Raw genomic sequence first — 12,091 nt, 5'->3', positions numbered from 1 at the left:
TTGATGTGTTGCTGGATTCTGTTTGTTAGGATCTTGTTGAATATTTTCGCATCAATATTCATTAGAGACATTGGTCTATAATTTTCTTTTCTTGTTGGATCTTTACCTGGTTTGGGGATCAAGGTGATGTTTGTTTCATAGAATGTGTTGGGTAATATTCCGTCTTTTTCTATATTTTGGAAAAGGTTAAATAATATAGGTATTAGCTCTTCTTTAAAAGTTTGGTAGAATTCTGACGTGAAGCCATCTGGTCCTGGGCTTTTCTTTTTAGGGAGATTTTGTATACTTGATGCTATTTCAGAGCTTGATATGGGCCTGTTCAACATTTCCATTTGGTTCTGATTAAGTCTTGGAAGGTGGCATGCTTCCAAGTATTGGTCAATTTCCTTCAGGTTTTCATATTTCTGAGAGTAAAGTTTCTTGTAGTATTCATGAAGGATTTCTTGAATTTCTGAGGGGTCTGTTGTGATTTCATCTTTACAATTTCTAATTGAAGAAATTAGAGATTTAAGTCTTTTTTTTCTTGGTTAGGTTGGCCAAAGGTTTATCTATTTTATTTACCTTTTCAAAAAACCAACTTTTTGATTTATTAATCTGATGTATAATCCTTTTGTTTTCAATTTCATTTAATTCTGCTCTAATTTTGGTTATTTCTTTTCTTCTGCTGGGTTTTGGGTTGGATTGTTCTTCCTTTTCCAGTTGCTTGAGATGCCCCATAAAGTTGTTAACTTCCTCTCTTTCCGTTTTCTTGAGGAAGGCTTGCAGTGCGATAAATTTCCCCCTTAGGACTGCCTTTGCAGTATCCCAGAGGTTCTGATAACTCGTCTCTTCATTGTTGTTTAATTCCAAGAATTTGGTCATTTCCTTCTTGATCTCATCTTTGACCCAAGTGTCATTGAGCATAAGGTTATTTAGCTTCCATGATTTTGTTTGAGTCTGCAAGTTCCTGTTGTTACTGAGTTTGACTTTTATTCCATGATGGTCTGAGAAGATGCAAGGGATAATTTCTATTCTTTTAAATTTGCTGAGGTTAGACTTGTGACCTAGGATGTGGTCTATTTTGCAGTATGTTCTGTGGGCTGATGAGTAAAATGTGTACTTAGTTTTATTAGCATGAAATGTTCTATAGATGTCCATTAAGTCCAGATGCTGAATGGTTAGGTTTAAATCTAGAATTTCTTTGCTAAGCTTCTTGTTGGATGATCTGTCCAGCACTGCCAAAGGGGTATTAAAATCTCCAACTATGATGGAGCTGGGAGTAATCAGGTTGCTCATGTCTGTTAAAGTGTCTCTTAAAAATTGGGGTGAATTCTGATTGGGTGCATAAATATTGATAATTGAAATCTCGTCATATTGAGTACTACCTTTAACAAATACAAAGTTACTATCATTGTCCTTGCTCACTTTTGTTGGTTTAAAACCTATTGCATCTGCAAATAGTATTGCAACACCTGTTTTTTTCTGCTGTCCATTAGCCTGGAAAATAGATGACCATCCCTTCACCCTGAGTCTATCCTTGTCTTTTAAAAGAAGGTGTGTTTCTTGTATGCAACAAATATCTGGCTTGAGTTTTTGTATCCAGTCAGCCAGCCTGTGTCTCTTTAAAGGGCAGTTTAAGCCATTTACATTGATTGAGACTATTGATAATCCTGGCATAATTTGGGGTGTTGAGTTTTCTGAAGGTTCATTAGAAATCTTTGATCCTTTTGTTGCTGTGGAGATTGGAATTTAGTCAAAATTTTCTGGGTGGGTTTATTTATGTGGTGGAGGATTGTGTTGGTTCTTATGGAGGATAGGTCTGAGGATATTCTGGAGGGCTGGTTTAGTTATGGCAAATTTCTTCAACATGTGAATATCATGAAAGTATTTAATTTCTCCATCATAAATGAAGCTCAGTTTGGCTGGATACAGGATTCTGGGTTGAAAGTTGTTTTGTTTTAAGAGTTTGAAGGTCGATGACCACCCTCTTCTAGCCTGAAAGGTTTCAGCAGAGAGATCTGCAGTCATTCTAATATTCTTCCCCTTGTAGGTTAATGTTTTCTTGCATCTAACTGCTTTCAGGATTTTCTCTGTCATGTTAACTTTAGTGAAGTTGATTATGATATGCCTGGGGGATGTCTTGTTCAGGTTGAGTTGTGCTGGGGTTCTGAAGCTGTCTTCTATCTGAATTTCAGGATCCCTTGGCATGTCTGGAAAGTTCTCTTTCATAATTTCGTTTAGGAGTGCCTCTGTGTTTTGTGAAGCAACTTCGTCACCTTCAGGGATTCCTATGAGGCAAATATTAGTTTTCTTCGAATTATCCAAGATCTCTCTGAGTGAGAGATCTGTTTTTGTTCTCCATTTGTCAAAATCTTTGGAAGTCTGGGTGCGTTCAAAGTCTTTGTCTTCAGTGTCAGAGATCCTATCTTCTGCCTCGTCCATCCTCTGACAGAGGGATTCAACGGTGCTCTTCAAATCTGCAACCTCTTGTTTCAGTGTATCACAATCCTTGATCATTTTATCTTCGAAATCATTGAATTTTTTGGACAGCTTTGGAATGATTTGAAATTCTAGCTCCCTCTTTTCCTCCAACCTGTTGATCTTACTCCCTATCCAGATTCTGAACTCAATTTCTGACATTTCAGATATCTGTTTATGTAGTGGGTCTTCAATTGTGTCTACCCCATCCTTCTTTGGGGAGGTTAATCTACTCTGGTTATTCTGGTTGCCAGAGTTTTTCCGCTGATTCCATCCCATGTTGAATTTGCACCTTTTGGAAACTGTCCCTAAAACCGTTCTGCCAGTGGCTTCTTATAGTTTTCTCCTGGGCACAACCCAGCAAGACCCCAGGAGGCGGGGCCAGCAGGCAGGGTGACGCAGCCCACCCCTGCAGGAGTCAGTGTTGCCGTCAAGGCCCTGGGAGGCAGGTGCAACCTGCCCCAATGGAGGTCAGTTCTCCTTACTGGCCACCAAAGCTCCGGAGGCAGATGCACGGCTGGCGGGATGGAGCGACCCTCCCAGGAAGGAGCTGCTGGCAACGGTAAGCTCGCAAGGCCCCGGGAGGTGGGCACGCTGCTGTGCTACCTGCCCCAGGAGACATCAGTTGTCCTTGCAGGCCACCAAAGCCCCAAAGGCGAGCGCGCAGCTGGCAGGAGTTGGCGGTGATCTTGCGCTTGGAGGTCCTGGGAGGTAGGCACAGGTCTGGGCGACCTGCCCCAGCAGAAGCCAACTGCCCTTACAAGCTGCCAAGCCCCAGAGGTGGGCGTGCCACTGGCGGGATGGTGCGACCCTCCCCGGCAAGAGCTGCTGGCGACTGCCAGCTGAAAAGACCCCGGGAGGCCAGCCTGAGACTGCGTGACCCGCCCAGCAGAAGTCAGTTGCCCTCACTGGCCACCAAAGCCCTGGAGGCTGGCACACGACTGGCGGGACGATGCAACCCTCTCAGGTAGGAGCTGGTGGTGGTAGTATCCAGGGCCAGAGGGCTCCTGGAGGCAAGCGGGTGGCTGCTCAACCTGCCCTAGCAGAAGTCAATTGCCCTCACCTGCCGCCAAAGCCCTGGAGGCAAGCAAGCAGCTGGCAGGACTGTGCGACCCTCCCCAGCAGGAGTCAATGGCAGCCGCGGGCCAGCAGGGCTCCAGGAGGCGGGTGCGGCTCAGTGACCTAACCCAGCAGAAGTCAATCACCGTCAAGGGCCACCAAAGACCCAGAGGTGGACACCTGGAGGGGTGTATGGCCCTCCCTGTCTGGTGTCAATCCCAGTCACCAGCACCAAGGTCTCAGGAAGTGCAGACAGCAGCCAGGGAGACAGCTGAGAGCAGAATGCGCTGACTGAGGGGGATCCATCTGCACACAGAAAGCATTGATCAAGCAGTTCTCACGGTGAAGGGCTGGGACAGGGGCTTGGTCTTGAAAGGGTGGGTGGATGCTGTTCTTGGCTCTCCTCTCCCTGTCTCTGTTGGCAAGGGGAGGGAGAGTGGACTGGAAACTCAAAATGGCAGTGCAAACGCCAGTTCCACTTTTCCTTCTGGGGGAGGGTGTTCCAAGTCTCAACTGGGTTCCTCCAGGGTAGTAAACTTCCCTGTGGGCAGCTCTCACTCGTGGAGTGAGAGAATAGGTCCTCAGTTTATCGGTGGCCTGTAGGAGACTCAGAGGAGCGGTTCAAGAGGAAACAAAGGAAAAGCACACCTTTCTTGGGGGAGGGGATGGGCGCTATTCCTTTGGGGTGATTTATGTACCTGTGAATTGTCCTCTAGGAGTCTCCGCCTGTCTCAGAAGAGGTGTCCTGCTGGTATCACTCTTCTCTCTCAGCTGGGCTCCCAATTTTCAACTTTGTTGGGGGTTTCTCTGGACTTTATCCTTTCCTCTGAACAGGAGCTTCTGTCAGAGACTGGTGCCTGTCAGCCATCTTGACCACTCCCCCATGATTATTATTCTTATACTGACATTCCAAAATAGTGTTTGCAAAGAACTAAACAGGGAGGAGCTGTTGGGGATAAAATAACCAGACTCTCCCAGAACCTACATGGGAAAAAAGAATGTCCAGCAGCACTAAAGAGTTTAAAGTTTGCTTTTTTAAATAAAATTTAAATATGAGTTGTCCATGTGCTTCTATTACCACTTCTGAAAGTAAATATATTCATATGACTAGGGGTGTAAATAATTTCTTTTAATTTTCTGCCCATAAAAAGTAAATTCTAACCTTTTACTTTTCTGTTTCTTTCATTTGACCAGTAAAGAAATATAGTAAACATTCATACTAAATGATACATTTCAGGTAAAGGCATGGAATATAATGAACAGATTTCTATCTAAAGATAGTCAAATTACTGTGTAAAGAAAATTCTAGTTCTGAGTTTTTGCCAGTCATCACAGATACCCTGGTACAGTCACAATCGCTCATGTTAGCATTATTTACCCCAAACTATGGACAATTCTAAATATCACTCTAACTCAAGATTGCAGTTTGCCAACAAGAAAGTAAACAGGTGAAAGCTTACTAATCCTACTCCCTCCTTTTCTTTCCCCCTTCTTTCCTCCCTACCGCACTTGAATATGCTTGTTTTATTCCCTTGTATGGGGATGTAGCTATTTTTCTATTAGATTCATATTAGTGTTGAGTACATTAAATACTTGTTTTTCCATCTTGTGATACTCTACAAAGAAGAATGTGTTTCAACTCCATCCAGGTGAATCCAAAAGATGTAAAATCTCCATCATTTTTATGGCTGAGTAGCATTCCATGGAATACATGTACCACAGTTCATTGATCCAATCATGCATTGATGGGCATTTGGGTTTCTTCCATGTCTTAGCAATTGTGAACTGATCTTCAATAAACATTCTAATGGAAATGTCCTTGTAAAGAAATGATTTCATTTCTTCTGGGTAGATCCCTAGTAATGGAATTGCAGGATCAAATGTAATGTCTACATTTAGCTTTTTGAGGATTCCCCATACCTCTTTCCTGTATTAGTTTGCAATCCCACCAACAGTGTATAAGTGTTGCCTTCTCTCCAAATCCATACCAACATTTACAGCTTTGAGATTCTGTGATGTGGGCTATTCTCACTAGGGTTAGGTGATATCTCAGGGTGGTTTTTATTTGCATTTCACTGATAATTAGGGACAATGAGCATTTTTTTTCACGTGTTTTTTGGCCATTCACTTTACTTCTTCAGAGAAGGTTCTGTTCATGTCTCTTGCCCAATGGGAGATGGGATTGTTTACTCTTTTTCTATTGATTAATTTGAGTTCTCTGTTCTCTGTTTAATCAAGGAATTTTAAATGTTCCTATATATAGTTATCAATTCTTTGTTAGATTTGTAACATCCAGATATCTTTTCCTATTCTGAAGGTTGTCCATTTCTTTGATTTTTGTGTCCTTAATTGTGCAGAAGCTTTTTAGCTTAATTAAGTCCCATTTATTTATTTTTGTTGATGTTGCCTTTGCTGATGCCATCTTCTTCATAAAATCTTTCCCCAGGCTGATATCATCAAGAGTTTTTCCCACACTTTCTTCTAGGATTTTTAACATTTAATGTCTTATATTTAAATATTTTATTCATCATGAGTCAATTTTTGTAAGTGGTTAGAGGTGCAAGTCCAGTTTTAGTCTTTTACATGTGGTTAACCAATTCTCCCAGCACCATTTACTGAATAGCAATTCTTTTCCTTAGTTTATGTTGTTGTTTAGTTTATCAAAGATCAGATGACAGTAAGAGGTTGGCTGCATCTCTGGGTTTTCAATCCTGTTCCATAAATCTGTCTCTATTTTTGTGCCAATACCATGCTGTTTTGATCACGGTGGTCTTGCAGTATAACCCAAAGTCTGATAGAGTGATGCATCCAGATTTGTTTTTATTACTAACAATCCCCTTGACTATATGAGTTTTTTCATTGTTCCAAAAAAAATTAAGAACTATTTTTTTTGAGTTCTTCAAAGTATGATATTGGTATTTTAATGGGAATTTCATTAAACCTGTAGATTGTAGACAACTGCCTCAACTACAACTTAAACTTTACCTTAGAAACACAAATAATGTAACCTAATCATTTGTACCTTCATATTAATCTGAATTTCAAAAAAAGAAATAAAAAGAAATAAAGTAAACAGTAGGGTTTCTATCATTTCTAGGCGTCTATTCTATGCCAGCTAGAGTGCCAGTCATTGAGAAGAGGAAGAAGTATTATACAGTCAGGTTGGCAGACTTCGGATGATCTCTTAGGAGATCAATTTACAAGGGTGATTCTCCCTCAATGCCACTTCTGTGCATGCAAAAAGGGTGAGAGTCTGAGGGTGTGGTCTGTGTGGCCCCTTTTGGCTCCTGGGTTTTAGTGACTCCAGTTGTGGGACCTGCTCTCCCTTCTCCTTCAATCCTCAAAGCTTCCCATTTCTAGGATAGTCTACTTTCTGGTATCCAGAAGATAATGTCCTTAGATACTCTTTTTCTTTCCTTTCTCATCTAAAGATTTCATTTTGTTTCCCATGTAAAAATATCCATGAGTACAAGGGGAAGAGAAAGGGAAACAGAGATGATCTCCCCTATCGACTGGAAAATATATAGAAGAAATAAGAATTTGTCCCTTTGTCTATTCTTGAAAATAAGAGTTATTGAGCACCTAAGACATTGCAAGGCTTATGCAAGGTCCGGGAGACATAAAGATGGCAAAAGGCATTTTCTGTTGGAGAACAGGTCTCAATTCAGTGGATGAATGACTGATAAAAGGAATCTATCCCATTGCCAAAGCGATGACCAATGGGGTTTACGTCGTACATAGATAAGTATTTCTTTTCTTTTTTTTTTTTTTTTTTTTGAGACAGAGCCTCAAGCTATCCCCCTGGTTAGAGTACTGTGGCTTCACAGCTCACAGCAACCTCCAACTCCTGGGCTCAAGTGAGTCTCCTGCCTCAGCCTCCCAAGTAGCTGGGACCTGGGTCCCCCCCATCCCCCCAGCTATTTTTTGGTTGCAGCCGCCATTGTTGTTTGGTGGGTCCGGGCTGGATTCGAACCTGCCACCTTAGGTGTATGTGGCTGGCGTCTTAGCCACTTGAGCCACAGGTGCTGAGCTGATAAGTATTTCTTGTCCCAAGATCCATCCAAAGAAGCCAAAAATCTTCTCAAGAAAAAAATGTAACTAAACAAAAAGCATGCTGCAGCATTTACTGCTTTTCTTATTATTTTTTTATTTTCCTTGATTTTTAATAAAAGGAATTTTAAATGTACATGTATTTTGTGTGTTTGTTTAATGTATTAATATATTCTTTTATTGCTTTGCTAAATAGACAAACAGTTATTGTTTCACAGTACTGATAGCTAGCCACCATCTAGTGGCCAAATATGGTCACTACAGATGTGCACATATAGGGGTGAGGGGCACATTTTGTCATGTGGTTTTCCGGTGGTTTTTAAGGATTATGTTCAGTGAAAGGCAGGCACCAGATCAAAGATGGAGAACACAAAGGAACAAGTAGTCTCTACTTTTTCTAAGCATAAATTATGGGATGTAGAAATCATATTTATTACTATATATTGGTCAAAGCAATTTATATAAAAATATATACAAATATATATACATGTAACTGTGTGTATATTTATATACATATATATATATATATATATATGCTATAAATGGCCTTCTTTTAAGCAATCTAGGAAACTTTCAATCAGTAAACCATAGCTTCTGTAGGGTTGTCTGACTTCAAGTAACAGGGCAATACCCAATTAGACTCGTGTAATGAGATCAATATCTACAACCAGGCACTCTTTAAGATACATCCAAACTCATGTATATGCACTCCTGAAGACAGCGATTTATGTTGAATTACTGAACCATGATGCAACAAATATTTATCAACAGATAAGCAGATAAAGATAATGTGGTATATACATCAAATGGAATATTATTCAACCTTAAAAAATCACATATTATAACATGGATAAAAATGGAGGCTGTTATGTTAAATGGAATAGGCCAGACACAGAACAACAAATACTACATGATGCCATTTGAATACTGAATGTAAAATAGTCAAACTCATCAAAACAGATAATGTAATGATGGTTGCTGAGGGATGAATGAGGCATATAGGGAGGTATTAGTCAAAAGGTATGAAGTTTCAGTTACACAAGATGAATGAGTGCTAGAGATCTGGATCTCTATAGCTACTAATAGCTAACAATCTGTCCTGTCTACTTAAAATTTTACTGAGGGAGTAGATCGTATGTTGTGTATTCTTTTTTTTTTTTTTCTTTGAGATGGGGTCTCACTTTTGCTTTTCCTCAGGTGGCTCTCAAATTCCTGAGCTCAAGCAATCCCCTGCCTCAGCCTCCCTGAGTGATAGGATTACAGGCATGAGCCACCACTCCCAGCCTATATGTTATGTATTTTTATCACATAATAATAGGATGGGAATCCTGACAATTTCATTGGTATATAATTCTCTCCACTGCATCAAGTTGTATACATTAAATATGAACAGCTTTTTGTATGTCAAATACACGTCGATCAAGTAGTTAAGAAAAAATTCAAGTGCTGCATCATGTCCTTCAAGGCCTTACAGAATCTACCTGCTAACCCTCTTTCTCTAGGCTTACCCCTTACTGAGTTGGCCTTTGTCCTCTACAGTCCAGATTGATGATCTCCTTGTTGCTACTTGATCCTAAATTCATTCCTGCCTCAGGGTCTTTTCATTTATTGTTCCATCTTTTCCACCAATTCTTTCCACTACCTTCTTCTCATCTTAGGTCTCCTGTTTACATGTTCCTCCAAAGAGAGACTTGCTCTGATGACTTTAAACCCCTCTTCCCCCAGCTTATTTTATTTTAGATACTTGCTATTCTTGGAAGTTATATTATTTATTTACACATTAAAAAACAAAGCCTCAAAATCTACAGTGCAAATTACCTAAAAGAAAGGATTTTTAACTGTATTGTCTGCTGTCATTTGGAAGAGTACTATCATAGAAAATGCACTCTACAAATAGCTTGAGGGCTCGGAAAATGAACCTAGTGGGTTCCTGGGCAGGATCAATGATGTAGTTGGGCAGGCTGATGTCTATATAGAATCATATGACAGCTTTAGAACTGATCTTAGAATGTAGATATACATTGTGTTAAAGTGAGTGGGAGAGCTAAGTGTACTAACAGCCACACCATTCACTAGACTGAGGCATATGGAAATTCTTTCTCTCTCTCTCTCTCTCTCTCTCTCTCTCTCTCTCTCTCTCTCTTTCTCATGTGTGTGTAAAGAAGGTAGGTAACTATCACTTGACAGTAATTTCTGCTCAGTTCTGCCAGAAGACTTTTTCAGGTCATAGATTCTGGGACAACTAAATATTTTACTAACACAAACTTAGTGTGCTTAAAAACCTTAAGCTACAAGGAAATGGCTGTGAAGATGTCCCAGAGAAAACCAGGGAACCAAGGGCAAGTGGGCTGTAGCTGGCCTGTGGAAACCTCATACCACCTAAACTGCCAGGAAAATAGATGTGATCGAAATGCATGCTTCCATTTGAAAATACAAAGCTCAGTCTGCCTTGGGCTATTGAAACACTGACAAGTGAAATGTTGGTTGGTCCTCATGCATTATTTTTAAAGTGTTTGCCAATATGGAACAGCTCCAGTTGTGTTCAACTGCCATGCCATCAATGACATTGAAATTCCTTTCACTGCACTGAGTCCTATCTCATCTCAATTACTGTTTTCTACCTTACCCAGTAATGACCCAATTAAGAGAGAGCCTAAACATGAACAGACAAGGATTCAGATTGGCTAAGTTGTAGATATTATAGCTAAAGAGTGAGCCCATATGGAAAATATAGGATGGGAGCTCTTGGCGTCCTCATTTACAGGAACATGGTTAGGCTTTGTCAGGACACATTTGTAGTTCAGACACCCTTGAACATAAAAGTATTTACACAGCTAAATCATGGTCACATGTACTTCCTGGTTAAAGCCTTCCTATAAAATAGTCCACAAATGACCATTGCTATGCCAAGAAAACTGAAAGCACCTACAAGAACATTTAGCACTTATAACTCAAAGCAGTTTGTAATCTTCTATTGGCCAAATCTCTCTGGAGAGGAGGTCAGTAATTCTCTCATTATCCTACTAAGGAAACAAGTCAGCTGTTGTTCCCAATGTATTGGTTAATCGATACCTGGAGTTAAAATGCAAAGCATTCTTATTCTAGGGACCATGCTGAGCCAACAACAAATTTGGGCATCGGGATATTGTAAGTTCTGGAGGTAACCAGTGTGATGAAATCATTTCCTGGTGACAGGATATGCATATGTATAAAGTCAAGAAAAAATAGGAATTCTCAATTGCACTTCAAGCCAGACATTTGTTCATTTAGGATTTATAAGTTTTAATAATGCATGAGTCGAAGGAAGGAAAAGGAAATAAGCGAAGGGAAGGGGAGAAAGAGATGATAACACAGCAGAGAAATTGCAAAGTAAAAATAGAATCTGAGCATATGTAAAATTAGCTTAGTCATGTTTTTAATTTAATAGCTCTCTCTCTGTCTCTGAAGAAAGCTAAAGGTTTCAGAATATCTCATATAAAAACTTCTTAACAGAACATGGTGATAAATTATATGCCATAAATTTAGTATCCAAAGGGAATATATCAAACAAATGGAAGGATACTATGTTGGTACTCTGGCTCAGAATAGCAGGATTGTCAAGATATTATTTTAGGTCAAGCAGAAAAATGAAGAAAAAGCTATTTTTATTTGCCATTTAAGTTCAGAAAAATGTATCATCTCTCCCCTACTTACCATATACGCATAAGCAATAACTGATCACATCACACCATTATAACAAATTTTACCCTTGAATGAGTTTTTATCCTTTCCTTGCATTATGTTCTGTCAGTTTTGATTGCAATTTAATTGGACTAAGATCCAGAAAAATCCTCTATTTTGTGAAACCTTTAATATTTCATGGACATTTTTATTTGAAATTAATTAAATGCAAAATAAGACAAATTCAAAGAGACAATATTTCAAAAAGCAACCATACTCTTATTCTTAGGTTGCTTAAAAAAAAAAAAAAAAGCAACCTCTTATAATTTCAGAGTGGGTAGGACAAAGAATTTCTTCCTATGAATCCACTAATAACTATTTGTATTGTTCTAAAACAAGTTAGTATTACCTAATTATTTTTAAAAGATTCATATTCTTTTTTTAGAAATGGCCTAGTTCATTTTTTTTATTAAATCATAGCTGTGTACATTAATGCAGTCATGGGGTACAGTGTGGTGTTTTCATATACAATTTGAAATATTTTCATCAAACTGGTTAACATAGCCTTCATGTCTTTTTCTTAGTTACTGTGTTAGGACGTTTATATTCTACTTTTAGAAAGAATCACGTGTATCCTTATAAGATAAACCATAGAGATGATCCCACCAATCACCCTCCCTCCATCCACCCCATATTCTTAGACTATAAGTAGGTTATAGTTTTCATATGAAAGCTATAAATTAGTTTCATAATAGGACAGAGTACATTGGACACTTTTTCTTCCATTCTTGAGATACTTTGCTAAGAAGAACATTTTCCAGCTCCATCCATGTAAACATGAAGGAGGTAAAGTCTCCATCTTTCT

The sequence above is a fragment of the Otolemur garnettii genome, unplaced genomic scaffold (assembly GCF_000181295.1).
Source record: "Otolemur garnettii isolate 467f Iridium unplaced genomic scaffold, OtoGar3 scaffold00131, whole genome shotgun sequence".
Taxonomy (NCBI): domain Eukaryota; kingdom Metazoa; phylum Chordata; class Mammalia; order Primates; family Galagidae; genus Otolemur; species Otolemur garnettii.
The sequence above is the reverse complement of the archived record's forward strand: the minus strand, read 5'-3'. Positions refer to the sequence as shown.